Genomic DNA, 14,684 nt, shown 5'->3' with positions numbered 1-14,684 from the left:
GGAAGGGAGCTCCCTTGTGCTGGCGGCAACATCCGTGCCCACCGCAACAACAGGTACAGCCACCACCCAGCGCACCAGCTCCGCCCTCCGAGCAGCCCCTCTGCGATCGCCCACTGCCCGCTCGCACACGAAGGCTGGCATCTCCTTCGCCCCAGGCACCTCAGGCCCTGCCCCAGTTACCCCTGCTGCCCTCAGTGAGGAGGTCATTGACCTCCTCAGGACACTCATTGTTGGGCAGTCTACCCTTTTGAATGCCATCCAGGGGGTAGAAAGGGAGGTGCACCGGAGCAATGCATACCTGGAGGGCATTCATTCGGGTCAGGCTGCCCATCAGCGATCGTTCAACTCTCTGGCCTCAGCACTGACGGCAGCCATTGTCCCTGTCTCCTGCCTCCCTCCTCCAACTTCCTCCACCCAGTCCCACTCCCCTGTTCCTCTGCCTATCCCAGACGCACCTACAGACCAGCCTGCACACACCTCAACACCCAAGGGCAGCTCATCCAGACATAAGCACCACACATCACACAAGCATTCACACAAGCAACAGCCACATGCAGACATACCAACAGCCACTGCCTCCTCTGTGTCCCCCTCCTCCTCGTTTCCCTCCTCCCTCCCTGTGACGTCTCCACTCACACTTGCATGCACAGCATCATCAGCCACTACGTCCACCACCAGCACACCCACCAGAACACTCCGCACACGTGCAGTCACCACCCCCACTGCCATTTACACGTCCCCTGTGTCCTCTCCCAGTGTGTCTGTCACCCCCTCTTCCAAACCACACAAACGCAGGCAGCCACCCACCCAACAGCCATCCACCTCACGACAGCCTCCGTCACAAGCACCTGCACCCAAAGACACCACACTTGACTCTCCTACAACCACATCCTCTTCCTCCACTCCCATACCCACTGCACCTACCCTTCCCACTGCTCCTAAAAAGTTTTGCCTGTCCAAAATGAACCTCTTTCCATCACCTGACCCACCCCCTCCATCTCGTAAGAGTCCAATCAGCACCTCAGCCACCACAATCCCTGGACCTACAAGGTCCATAGTACAGGGATATTGGAGTCCACCACCTTCAAGGGCAGCAACATCGGCCAGCAGTAAAGGGACAGCCAGCCCACCCCCTGGGAAGAAAACCAAGAAAGTCAAGGCCTGGCGCGAGAGGCCAGAGACGGCAGCCTCCAAAGGCACTACCCTGGCACCGTCAGGAAGTGGGGTGCCACCTGGCACAACTACAAAGGGAGGCAAGGGCCACAGAGAATCACGGAAGGATGGCAAGGGCAGCACGGCTGACAAGTCTGGCAGCAGGCGAGCTGCCCAGGAGGGCCCCACCAGCCCCATTCCGGGTGTGAAGGAGGACACCCACGGGCCCGGGACTCCAGCACAGGAGTGCCCCGGAAGCGAGAAGTCGGATGGCGAGTGAACTCATATATTGGCCGCATATGGTGCCCTGGAGACACATGTCAAGCACCGCTGAACAGGGCCCTTCAAGACAAGCACCGCTGAACAGGGCCCTTCAAGACAAGCACCGCTGAACAGGGCACCGCCGTCTCAAGAACCGCTGAACAGGGCCCTTCAAGACAAGCACAGCTGAACAGGGCACTTCAAGACAAGCACCGCTGAACAGGGCACCGCCGTCTCAAGAACCGCTGAACAGGGCCCTTCAAGACAGGCACCGCTGAACAGGGCACCGCCGTCTCAAGAACCGCTGAACAGGGCCCTTCAAGACAAGCACCGCTGAACAGGGCACTTTAAGACAAGCACCGCTGAACAGGGCTCTTCAAGACAGGCACCGCTGAACAGGGCACCGCCGTCTCAAGAACCGCTGAACAGGGCCCTTCAAGACAAGCACCGCTGAACAGGGCACTTCAAGACAAGCACCGCTGAACAGGGCCCTTCAAGACAGGCACCGCTGAACAGGGCACCGCCGTCTCAAGAACCGCTGAACAGGGCCCTTCAAGACAAGCACCGCTGAACAGGGCACTTCAAGACAAGCACCGCTGAACAGGGCCCTTCAAGACAAGCACCGCTGAACAGGGCACCGCCGTCTCAAGAACCGCTGAACAGGGCCCTTCAAGACAAACACCGCTCCGCTGGGCCCTTCATCTCAAGCACCGCTCCGCTGGGCCCTTCATCTCAAGCACCGCTCCGCTGGGCCCTTCATCTCAAGCACCGCTCCGCTGGGCCCTTCAAGACAAGCACCGCTCCGCTGGGCCCTTCATCTCAATCACCGCTCTGCTGGGCCCTTCAAGACAAGCACCGCTCCGCTGGGCCCTTCATCTCAAGCACCGATCCGCTGGGCCCTTCATCTCAAGCACCGCTCCGCTGGGCCCTTCATCTCAAGCACCGCTCCGCTGGGCACCGCCGTCTCAAGCACCGCTCCGCTGGGCCCTTCATCTCAAGCACCGCTGGCCCATTGGCAGAAGGGGCAGGCCCAGATCTGTGTCGGGCAGGGCTGCACGATGCACTCTGGGCACCATGCCTCCTCCAGTACCAGTGGAGTCTGTAATCCACTTGAGAGACTGTCTCTTTGCACTCCCCAGGATGGCACAGTGGGCAAGCCACCCACTGTAGAGACTTGTGAGACTGTGGCTTTGCACTCGCCAGGATGGCACAGTGGGCAAGCCACCCACTGTAGAGACTTGTGAGACTGTGGCTTTGCACTCCCCAGGATGGCACAGTGGGCAAGCCACCCACTGTAGAGACTTGTGAGACTGTGGCTTTGCACTCCCCAGGATGGCACAGTGGGCAAGCCACCCACTGTAGAGACTTGTGAGACTGTGGCTTTGCACTCCCCAGGATGGGACAGTGGGCATGGAGGCCCCTCGTGGATCTGGCGTTGTGGATTCATGTGGCTGAGGTGCCTCCCCTTCCCTTCCCCCTGAGGTGCCTGTAGTTTTTCTATCTGATGCCCCTGCAGTGTTCTCTCCAATGGCTTCGGGTCTCCTGTGTGGGCTTTGCCCATGTGTTGAGGCCCATCGGCCCACGTACAATGACTGAAACCCAATTTGGACAGGACAATTTACATATGTGTATATAGTTATAGATGTTAGAATTTTTTTTTTACGTAGCCTTACAATATATTTGAATTTCATGATCATTTTATTTTGTCTTTGCATTCTTCTGGGGGATTTGGGGGGGTGTCACTCTGAGTTGTTGCTCTGCATTGATGTGTAGGTAGTTGTGGGTGAGGGTGGGTGTGTCGCGTATGTGTGTGCCCGTAATCTTTTCTCCTCCCCCCTCCCCTGTGTCGTAGGTGCAGTACTCACCGTTGTCTTCTGCGCCGGAGTTCGTGCTCCTGGTAGAGGAGCAGGTAGACAATAGCTGGTAGGATGTGTAGTTCTGGTTCCACGCTGTCCAGATTCCTCGTGGAGTGTGTAGAGGTGAGCGTTTTCCCGTTCGTAGTCTGTTTCTGCCGTGTTTTTATCGGCGGGGCTCCCGTCCCGGAAAAGGTGGCGGATTGGTGAGTTGTGATAGGGTGGGCAGTACATTGTCTCCCCCCTGTCTGTTGGCGGTCACCGCCGTGCTGTTTGTTTATCCCGCCGTGGCGGTCGGAGTATTAAAGTGGCGCTCTGTGTTGGCGGTTTCCGCCAGGGTCAGAATTCCATTTTTTGGACCGCCTGCCTGTTGGCGGGTTGGCCGCCGCTTTAACACCGACCGCCAGGGTTGGAATGACCCCCTTTGTCTTTAAATAATTTCTACTGACGTGTGAAAGTGCTTCCGGGGTAGTAAAATATTCTGGATGCCTCAGGTCTTATAGGAACTGATTAACATATTTAAGCCAAGGCCTACGAAGAAAGTCGGACAGATTCTGAAAGTTTATGATAAATGAACAATTTAAAATTGTAAATTCAGAGGTCCAGATCTTAAGCCACAGTAAGACTGTCTGAATTTTAATAAGGGCAGATAAAAATTTGCCCTCCACCCCCACAATTTGGAGTGACAGATGAAAGTAGTACAACTTTTAGGGACAGAGTGGAGATCCTTAAAAAGGTGTTCTCAATGACCTGGAGATGACTCACATTGGAGTAGCCCCAGGTGCCTGCCACATAAAGAGCACCAGCAAAACATTTTGCATTATATATAATTAAAATCTCCCTTATGGGTTTTTTATCTAATTTAGTGGCAAATTTTAAATGAGTGGTGACAGATTTACTAAGGTACAATTTTCTTTATTAACAACTGAGGACCAGGAATCATGTTCATCAAATAAAATGCCTAAATAGGAGAAGGTGGAGGTAATGCTTAGCTTGGCAACACAAGCCATAAAAGTAGGACACTTCTTATTCACACATTTCATTACAAAAGTCTTGCTTTTGTTGATGATTAGGCCCAAGTCAGACATATAGGGCCCGATTACGACTTTGGCAGCTGTAAAATCCCTTCCGCCAAAGTCCTGAGGGGGTAGGTTGCCGCCAGTGCTGCCGTCTCACCATCAGCCCCATTACAAGTTTCCTACTGGATCAGTGGATAGAAACAGAGTTTCTTCCCACTGGCCCAGTGGGAAACAACCTACAGCATTGTCTCCAGTTCGTAATAGAGCTGGCAGCAATGCTGTAGTGCGTAGGGTGCACCAGCACCTGTTGCAAACTTCACTGTCTGCCAGGCAGACAGTGAACTTTGCGACACGGCTGGCCAGTGGGGCCCTGCACTGCCCATGCCAAGTGAAAGAAAACTGGCAGTGCTGGCGGTCCAACTGCAGTGCTACCGTCGGTACATTCTCCCCTGCAGCAATAGAACACCCCAGTATTTCCACTGAAATAAATTTCTCTAATGAAGACAATTATATGTGAATCTACATCCAGGTTCAGTTAATATAACCCATAGAATACTATGGAGGACACAGTCAAAAGCGATAGCAAGTCAACAAAAGCAAAAAGCAGCTGGCCTATTTTATCTCAGTATATTTACCTATGATCATGTTAAGTTTCAACCCCTGTTCAATAGTTCCTAGACTTCTATGAAAACCGTACTGTAGGTCAGAGAGGATGTTAGTTTCTTCTATCCATGTTTAAACATGATTAAGTATGATTTTCTCAGTAACCTTTATCAATGAATCAAGTAATGATATAGGGGAGTATCATGCAGGGATAGATCAATACCCTTTTTATGAAAATCGGGGTAATAGTAGACTCTGACCAAGAGTTTAAAATACCAGTGTGACAGCAGGCCCCTATCAGTTGAAAGGGCTTTACTACAGTTACTGCCCCATGCTACCACTGCTATCTCATTCAGAGTAAACAATAGGATACCAGGAATTTCATCAGTGGCAGGATTCAAACTTCGAGGAGGCATATAGGGGGTGGAATAGATTCTAGAGAAGTGGGCAATCCACTCAGGCTCTTTGATGGCCAGCTCTAATTGGGGAACACTATCTAATAAAGGGCCATTAATTACACGTCAAAAGGCAGAGGTGTCCTTAGACTGGCTAGCTTCAATCAGCGAGTCCCATGCTAGGTTCTTCAACTCCTTCTTTCTGGCTTTCAATGCTAGTCTATATTCTTGCTTACACCTGCCTACACCTGCTTACTTCCGCAGAGCAATGTGGAGTCCTTTGATGCGCTTTCATGAGAAGATAATATACTTTCATACACCCATTGTTAAACCATCCAAAGTTAAAACTGGATTGAATTAAAGTAAGTAAGGGCTTGTCTGATTCCACTGAAGATCTCCAAATAACTTTTTTTGAAATCTTCGTTGCTAGCAGTGTCATCTAAACAGTTGACAAAAGATGATCAAGTTTTAAGGAAAAGAGTCAGAATTAACCCCTGACAACGTAACAAGATCGTGTTACAAGTAGTTAACTTAGGTTAACAAGTAGTTAATTGTGAGTTATCAAGGGCATTTTCTAGCCTGTCTGACAGTTGTACTTTGAGGGTAATGATTGCTAATAGCAGTAGAATGAGCGGTGAAATCACATACACGTTTTTCAAGGTTATTAGAAGAAAATATATAGTCAATCACGGTGTTAAAGCCATAACCATTAAAAGTGGGGTTGAAGGGTACAGGTGAAATGCATAGTTCAATAGTAAAGGCAAGATCAAACTGAATGCGTCAATTGGTCAGTTTTGTGCCACAAACAGGGAGACTGAAGTGAGTTGAGTCATTATCATTAGAATCCACCATTTCACAGACCCTTTGTGGGGGTAGGTGACATAAACTGTTGTTGAAATCTCCACCAGCAACAATAATGTTTCCCTCCCATCAATAAAAGGGATTCAAATCTGTTGTCCACCAGACACAAATTTGCAACCTTAAATGGATAAACTCACTAACAAAATTACATCTGTTTGTGGGTGTCCTGACTCTGGGAGAGCCATAAGATATCCATATGAGGAGGTTTATCTGTGCATGCAATGCAATTATATCACTGTGATGGTGCATTTGGGCATGATCTAGTTTTACAGAATGCTGCATGAAAAAGCGTTGTTTCATCTTGCACAAATAATTTACAAAAATGTACAGTGGCAGATTTACAAAAGAATGCTCAATTATGATATCATCAGCAGTAATAGTGTAAAAATAGCATGTTTTGACGACACTGAGTTTTGGTCGATAATGGATAAGTAACCAGTTCTATGATGGATAGGTAACCCAGTGATGTCTAGCATGGAATTTGTACTTGAAGTAAACATTCCCATACACAGTCTGACTTGAAAGCATGTGCACCATGCTAAGTCTTGTAAGGTCTGTGATTTTGCATAAATCACACGTTTTTTGTAGGCATATTACATGCCCATTTGTGTTTGACTCATTTCACTTGGTGTAAGGAGTTGTTGTACAGCTAGGTCAGGCTAAATTGGTTGCACCAGATTCATGTCAAATTCAAGGAGAATTAACACGTTTCTGCTCCGGATGGCACTTTTGAAAAAAATAACAAGAGGTTTGCACTTTAAGGCACAAACCAATTTTGAATATGTGTGATGGTTAACCTTTGTGCTAAATACCAATAAAACTGAAAAGTTAATTGATGCTGTCATTTGCAGTGCTTTGCACCACAAAATGCTGCTCAGATTTGCATGAGCGACCATTCAAACCTTGTGTAATTCTGGCAAGAGCTTCTTTTTTAAGATGTGGTGAACACCAAGGGTCTCATTACATGTTGTCTAGAGTTGAGATGGTGAGATACCGGAACCAGGATTACGAACTGTAGCTGGAATCTCCTCCCCCCACAAATGATGGACTTTCCAATGTTTAGTTCACAGAATAGGAAATAACCATACAGACCTACAGCATCCATTTTTGCTGGTTATTTGCAGTTCTGAGAACTTTTCTTCTCAGATTTCTCACCTGCTTTGAGCAGGTGGTAAATCTAAGTGGGGGGCAATTGTTGTTCATGAGGATTTGCCATCTGTGCTTTGGGAGGAGGTTGTTTGAGGGCCAGGATAAGCCTCTTTTCCCTCTTCCTGGCCTGCCGCTCCAGTGATAACCCCACGTTCGTTTCTGAACCTCACATAACTGGGCCCAGTGTTCCCATAGTCAGTGTTTCTAAGCAGGGCCATAGCCAGAAGTATAATTTTAGGAGGGCATGGCCCTCAGCTATGAGCAAACATTCAAGCTGTGCTTTATAGGTGTATGGTTTCCCAAATACTGATTGCACAACTAAATATCAATCCCCAGAATATCATGGTATATAAATAATGAGGACAGAATATTGAAAGGCAGGTGCACGTAGGACAGTATCACTTTACTATTCTTAGATCCATGTCTAAATACCTTGAATTTATTATATACCTACACACATATATATTGCGTAGGTACATATATGTGGAGTAAGGTATTCAAAAACTATGCTTACATGTCAATGTTTTAGTTTGGATATTCTGTCCTCGATATTCTGTGCCTTAGATGTTCAGGTACACACCATGTGATTAAAAGACACTCAGACACTCAATCAACTTTTCACAATCCAACGTTACATTCTAGATGGGATTTAAAGATGAAGGGTGTAAACTTGTAAAGTAGACTGACTTTCAACTTTGTGTGTTTTCTTAACTGTTCAAGCTTTGTGCAAAGCTCATTAAGTTCTCTAAAAAAAGCTGGCCTCAGCTTGGAGCACTTCCTTCCATCGATCTTACATCAGATGGGGGATGTCAAGCCTTCACATACAAAACTTTTTGCTGGAGGATTTCCACCCGGGGATCTTCTACATCAGGAGATCATCACAACTGGAAAGCTAAAAGGATAAACTTTACTTCATGTTTATCTATGAACTTTCTTCTGCTTTGGAAACTTTTGCATTTATTAATTCCTACCAAATTTGCAAGTGAAGTTTTAATTTAACTCGCTCTCATTTTAAAACTTTATAGAGAGCTTGGAGCACATCCATCAATAACATTTTGAGAAATTAGTGGTGAACGGTGTCTTGTAAACATTTTAGGGCTGCAACAATGGTGAAAACTGAATATGAATTAAATGTCATTTTACAGGGGACTTGGGAAGGTCCCACAATTAATTTCATGATAAGGCTGGGAGAAAAGATAGATAGTTCAATTATATTTGATGAAAAGCAACAGTCAAAACTGCATGGACTTGAAGCAGTCTGTGCCATTGGCATACACCCCTCATAGTTACAGGCAGGTTGTGTGAAAAGTGTTACATAAAAGGAGACCTTTGTTAGGCCTCTACTAGCAAGAGAGGTGGGCATGGTACTCGATAGGTGATTGTGAGAGCCCCGCATGGGTCCATTTGAGGCCTGTGGCTTGGTTGAGGACTTTAGTTTCATGTCCAGTTAAAGGAGCTGTAGATGGGTAGGTAGAAGCACATGCCCCAAAGGCTCTGAGTTATGGTTTCACGTTTTTCATGTAGGAAACTGCTCTGCAATAGAATCTCTGTTTGATGCTGCTAGCATGGTAACTCTTATCTGGATGCTATAGGGCTGTCCACTTCAAGAATTCTGGACATTCTCTACTCTTAAACATGCAATAGACTTCTTGCGCGTAATACTCAAGGTGGCACCCTCTATGTGGCTATGTGGCATGCACTTCTTTGAGTGGTGAGCGTAGAAAGCGCAGAAACCTACTGTGTAGAAATTTAAAATATTTAGTTGCAGACTTATTGTTTTGGAATTATGAGATGCAAACTTCATGCTATGAAACAGTTAAGAGAATACCATATTGAAATGTGTACTAGAAAGCCAAATCACTTTCTTAATAGAACCTGAACTTCTCAGCAAGTATGCTGTACTTTCCAGTCACTATACCAGCAAAAGCAGACATGAATGATATTCATTAAAAGAGAAGGCATGACAGCACTTCTCACCAACAATGAATAGTTACTAATAAGGGATTATTATTGTTGAGCAATTTGCAAAAAGCCGTGTGGATCAAATAACACTGATTAGATCTTATTAGGACCTTATTAGGATTTTCAAGACTACTGTGCAAGGTGATTTTCAGATCGTACACTAAGATACTTTTTAGAAAATAAAATGCAAAACGGTGTTTTGAAATCACATTGGGCCAGATATATTAGCTAAAACGTGAGAAGCTAAACATTTCACTTAACATCTCCAATCATCATTTCTCAATATGTACCTAGCCCTTATTTAACTCCTTAGGTTTTTTTCTTATTTCATCTATTCTCTCCCAATTTCTGACCTCACTGCCTACCTCATCGTCTTCCCCACTATCCCTTTCTGTTTGTGACAGCATCTATCTTCTTATTCCTTTCTCCCCTTCTCTCTCCTGCTTTTTATATTTTTTCTCTTTTCTTTCTCTCAAACGTCTCTGCTTTTTTAGCATCTCTTTCCCTATCTTCTCTTCTTTCTCCTTTGTACTTCTCAATATTTGTTATTCTCTCTCTAACCCTCTTCTCCATGGACCATGTATAGCAACTGAAACTTTCTCTTAGCTCTGCATGGCCATTAGCAGCACCTGCCACCTTTCTTAGGCCCAGGGCTTTTCACTCTCTTTTCCTCGGTCCCAAAGCCTACTATTCTGTGGGTCTTCTGGAACTGGACACGTCCTCTACGATCATGGAACATCAAAGTTAGTGCAGTGTGGCATTGTAACCCTGTAGATAGCTAATTCTGAATTATTATTGGACAGGACATCAGGCTGCATGAATTTGGTGGGTTTTAAATGCATTAGGGCAAATGACGACCCATTGATGTCCACCTCACTATGTTCACAGTGTGTTGGATTTCAACAGGTCATCAACAGTATGAAAAATGAACATATTTCTAGTAAAAACACTAGAAACATTTTCTTTAAACAAAATCTATGTCAGCACGTGAGGGAAATGTTTCTCCCAAGTCCAGAGTTTGATTTTTTGTTTGGCTTTATTGCTTAGTATGCTGTGCACACTAATGGTACACAGCAAAACAAAAGTTAAGTGGAAACAAAAGTACTAATGGAATCTGCAGGATCCACGAAAGTCCTGCCACACAGTGTTCCTACAACTTTCCTAATAACAATAGTACCTCGCTTGTGTGACTGGGCTCTTGCAAATGAAGGGAAAGGATCCCTAAAGGCGCTAAGACTCAAGGAAACATCAAGCTTTTGCCTTGCATGTTGACCAATTCTGGCAATCTGGGTGGTTTCAGTATTTAGGCCAGGGCTCGGTCCGCAAACAGGAAAACCTGCGGTGGTGTAGCTTGCATGGATCCCAATACCTTATCTCATACAGAAGGCCTTGCAAACACCATACTGTGATAAAATCATAGATTTTTCTCATGTTTTTGAGAAAGAAAATTCCCAAATCCGTTAGGTCCATAAAAACTCCTACTACCCATCTTTCCCATTCTTCTCCCAAAAAAGGGCTACCCCAAATGTTTACCAAATATTATGCACTTACATTAGCTATATAGGACCTCAGAACATCAATTTAACTGCTATGACCAGAAATTAGATAAAGGTAAAGAATAATTTTGAAGGAGTCAATAAATTGCAAAAAGCAGATTCATACTACACAGATCTTAAATTACAATATACCAAACTCCACAAATGGTAGTCGATGCTATGTGGATACATGTTGAGAGGTCAGATATAATTCAAATGTTTTCAGCCTCAGATGCCTGATTATGGTTTCCAAATATTTGGTTCAAGGCAATGAATTTTCAGAGTGTTAAGCCTGCCAGGGTTAAACAGATATTAAACTCTTTTTGAAAACTAGTTTGTTATATCTGCCATTTGTCACATGGCAGTCTATATTTGGTCATTTAAAATTCACACTACTGCTAATTAGGGTATTTGCCACCCTTTACAACAGACACATTAACCAAACAAACTATCTGGCTCATGCAAACAAAATAATGATCTCTAGAGCAAACACATTATCTTACCAGGATATATTTCATAACAGGCAAGTGTAGGGTGGAGCAATGTAATTCAAATGTAAGTCGTACTTGACTTTGAATAACGCTGTCCAATCTGTAGGAGGCACTGCTTTCCCAGTACAAGCCGCAAGCTCTGGAACTCACTCCCAGTCAGTATTCAAAGCATCCAGAAGCATATCAACTTTAGACTACAGTTGAAAACATGGCTAGCTACAAGACAACTCAAAACAGGGAAGGACTTGGAGTTTTTGAATGATGCAGTGTGAAGTCTCGATTATGAAACAGGTCACCTAATGGTAGGTGAGGGCACTTGCTCCTATTAAGCATTTGCATTCAGTGACCACATCCCTTCTCTTAGTTGGAATTAAGGAGCAGAAACAAGGGAACAGTGTACTTGATTCTATTTATATGTACAGGGCAACTACACCAATCACATCCACATAAAGTATTTGAAAAGAGATAGTTGCACCCTCAGGCACAATCTATAGTTCACAATCCACAGATTGGAAACAGCACAAACAGCAAACTACTTTCGATAAGCAGGCATATTAAGAAGGGCTGACCTATGCTTCACCGGTGTATTATATAGTTATGTAAGTTCATACATAACATTTCTGGCCCACTCTAATACTAACACCATAAAACTCAGTGGTCAGCAGCCAACTGTAACTTACACCTCTTACATTTAATTAAGGCATATTTGCTCCAAGAGGTTGCGCATCACCTGTACTGTGTAACCAATAAAGCAGACATTGAATAACTGACACCACAATAAAAATACCATTTGAAAGAAACATGCTTATGTAACCATATAGTCAGGCCCTAGAGGGCATAACCACAAGAAAAAGGAATGGCAGAAAGTAATGCAGTGTAACCATATATTTAGCAACTAGACGGCATACTGCCGTACACATTTTCAGGCCTAGCAGGCCTACTGTAATAATATTACCAATAAGGCCCTTAAAAACACCAGTTACTCTCTGCCATAAAACAAAAGTTCCAGCCATGAGAGCCTAAAAAGACACTGAATTGTTGGAGATGTTATTATTTTGGTGTCCCCCCAACCTAGTGTGGGACCCAGGGATGACCTAGACAGAAAGAGTGTGTCATGTTGAACGGTTTGGTGGTGGTCCCATTGTCATAGGACCACCACAGGCTGAGTTATGGGTAAACATGTTTTGTAAAAGAAATGCCTTGCAAAGCGTTATGGGGTTAGTTTCCAGAGTGCAGTGAATATTGTAGTATCGGCCTTCCCACTGTGCCAGGAGAGCTGCGTTAAGGATTTCTGTGGTTTTTCTGTTTAAAAAAATGTTCCAGTTTGTATATTTTTCAACTTCTAAACTTGTACGTAAGGGGTACTCATGTAAAGCACTCCTCCGATCGAGTTTGCAGTATATGAAACTTCAAAGAAATTAATAAATAAAAAAGAACCCCCTCCAGCTTGCAGCCTTTGGGCGCAGACACCACAAAGAAACACTGGCATGCCCAAAAACAAGGAAGAGGAAGAAACACATACAGACACGGAGCACGAAGCAGAGAGGTGAAAGAAAAAAGTGGTGTGTCACACTAAAGTATATGGTCGATCATGGAATAAGCCATGTAACAGGATCAGTCTCCAAGGCGCTAACAAAACAGCCCCAAGGTGAGACAAACATAAAGTATTTACCTGTGAAATCAAAGGAATTTTGAAAGACGGGCCAAGAAATGAATGAAAGTGATGGGCGTGAAATGGGCGTGGGGAAAGCCCACAGAAGTACATTACAAAATGTCGAGAAACAGTGCATGCACGCTGCGCAGGCTTGACCTAAAAAAGGGTTTCTGCCCATTCTGCACCACATTGCATTTTACAGTAGCCCACCTGAATTCCACATCTCATTGGCGGGCCTCCTATAAGGTCAGCAATGCAGTGTCATGCCTACGTTGGCATCTCATCTACACCTCATGGGCACATGTGTCACTCTCTACACGACTACTGAAAAGGTACATTCACCTAGAGGACCTTCCCCCAAGAACCTCTCAATGGATAACACAAAGATCGACTCCCTTTCTCCAAATCCTAGTAGTATAATCACTTGACAAAGGAGATGCCCATAGTGGAATTTCTTCAATTCAACTGGGGTGAAGATCCGAAGTTCATATTCATCTGACTGAGCTCTCACTCAGTCTAAAACGTATAGATTAGCGTGCTAACTTTCCAACATAGCTTCTGCATATTTTCAGGGGCATTACGCACCATGGAAATACAAATTCTAAACAGTGCAATGCAAACAAATGGCCAGAATAAAGATGCACGTTAGGCTCCCACCTGCCACCCTCAGCCAGTGTGAAACGCTGGACTCTTTGTCCAAATTATTAAAAAAATAGCTTATGCCTTACACAGTTCTCGACGAGGCCACTCACGGAAATGGATACATTAGGTGTTCCACGCAGGTGGTCACAATGAGTAGAGGTACAAGTCAGTTTGTTAGCAAGACTGCAACACTTGGCAACCATGTATTGCCTTTTTAAAAATAAAATGCAGCTGCATGGAGCCAGTACACTTCTGCACCATGGAGCCAATAAACTCCTGCATAATGGGACCAACACACTTTTGCATGATGGAACCAGCACACTGCTGCATGATGGAGGCAACCCACTGGTGCATGATGAAGACAACACACTGGTGCATGATGAAGCCAGCACACTGGTGCATGATAAAACCAACACACTGCTGAATGAGGGAACCAATAAACTCCTGCATAATGGGACCAACACACTTTTGCATGATGGAACCAGCACACTGCTGCATGGTGGAGGCAGCACACTGGTGCATGATGGAGCCAACACACTGGTGCATGATGAAGCCAACAGACTGGTGCATGATAAAACCAACACACTGCTGAATGAAGGAACCAATAAACTCCTGCATAATTTGACCAACACACTTTTGCATGATGGAACCAGCACACTGCTGCATGATGGAACCAGCACACTGATGCATGATGGAACCAGCACACTGATGTATGATGAAACCAACACAATGATGGATGACGGAACCAACACACTGATGTATGATGAAACCACCACACTGATGCATGATGGAACCATGGTAGAAACTTGGTCTCTAGTTGGCAGCGGCATGCACCCTGTCCAAGTGGGACCACAATGCTAGTCAGGGCAAGTTAAAATACATGACCTTAATTAACCTGTACTCACCCTCTGGTAACTTGGCACAGAGCTGGCAGGCCTATCTTTAAGGGGAATGTGTAAAGTATTTGTGCAACACTCAAACAGTAATCACAGGAGGCACATCACAGAAAGACTCCACACAGGTGGCTTAACACTGCATAGATAATCAGTTGTCATTATCAGTTGTTGTTGAGGGTAATGGCGGAAACTAAGACGCATTGCGTGCTAG

Source organism: Pleurodeles waltl, chromosome 5 (assembly GCF_031143425.1).
Source record: "Pleurodeles waltl isolate 20211129_DDA chromosome 5, aPleWal1.hap1.20221129, whole genome shotgun sequence".
Taxonomy (NCBI): domain Eukaryota; kingdom Metazoa; phylum Chordata; class Amphibia; order Caudata; family Salamandridae; genus Pleurodeles; species Pleurodeles waltl.
This window is presented reverse-complemented; position numbering follows the sequence as displayed.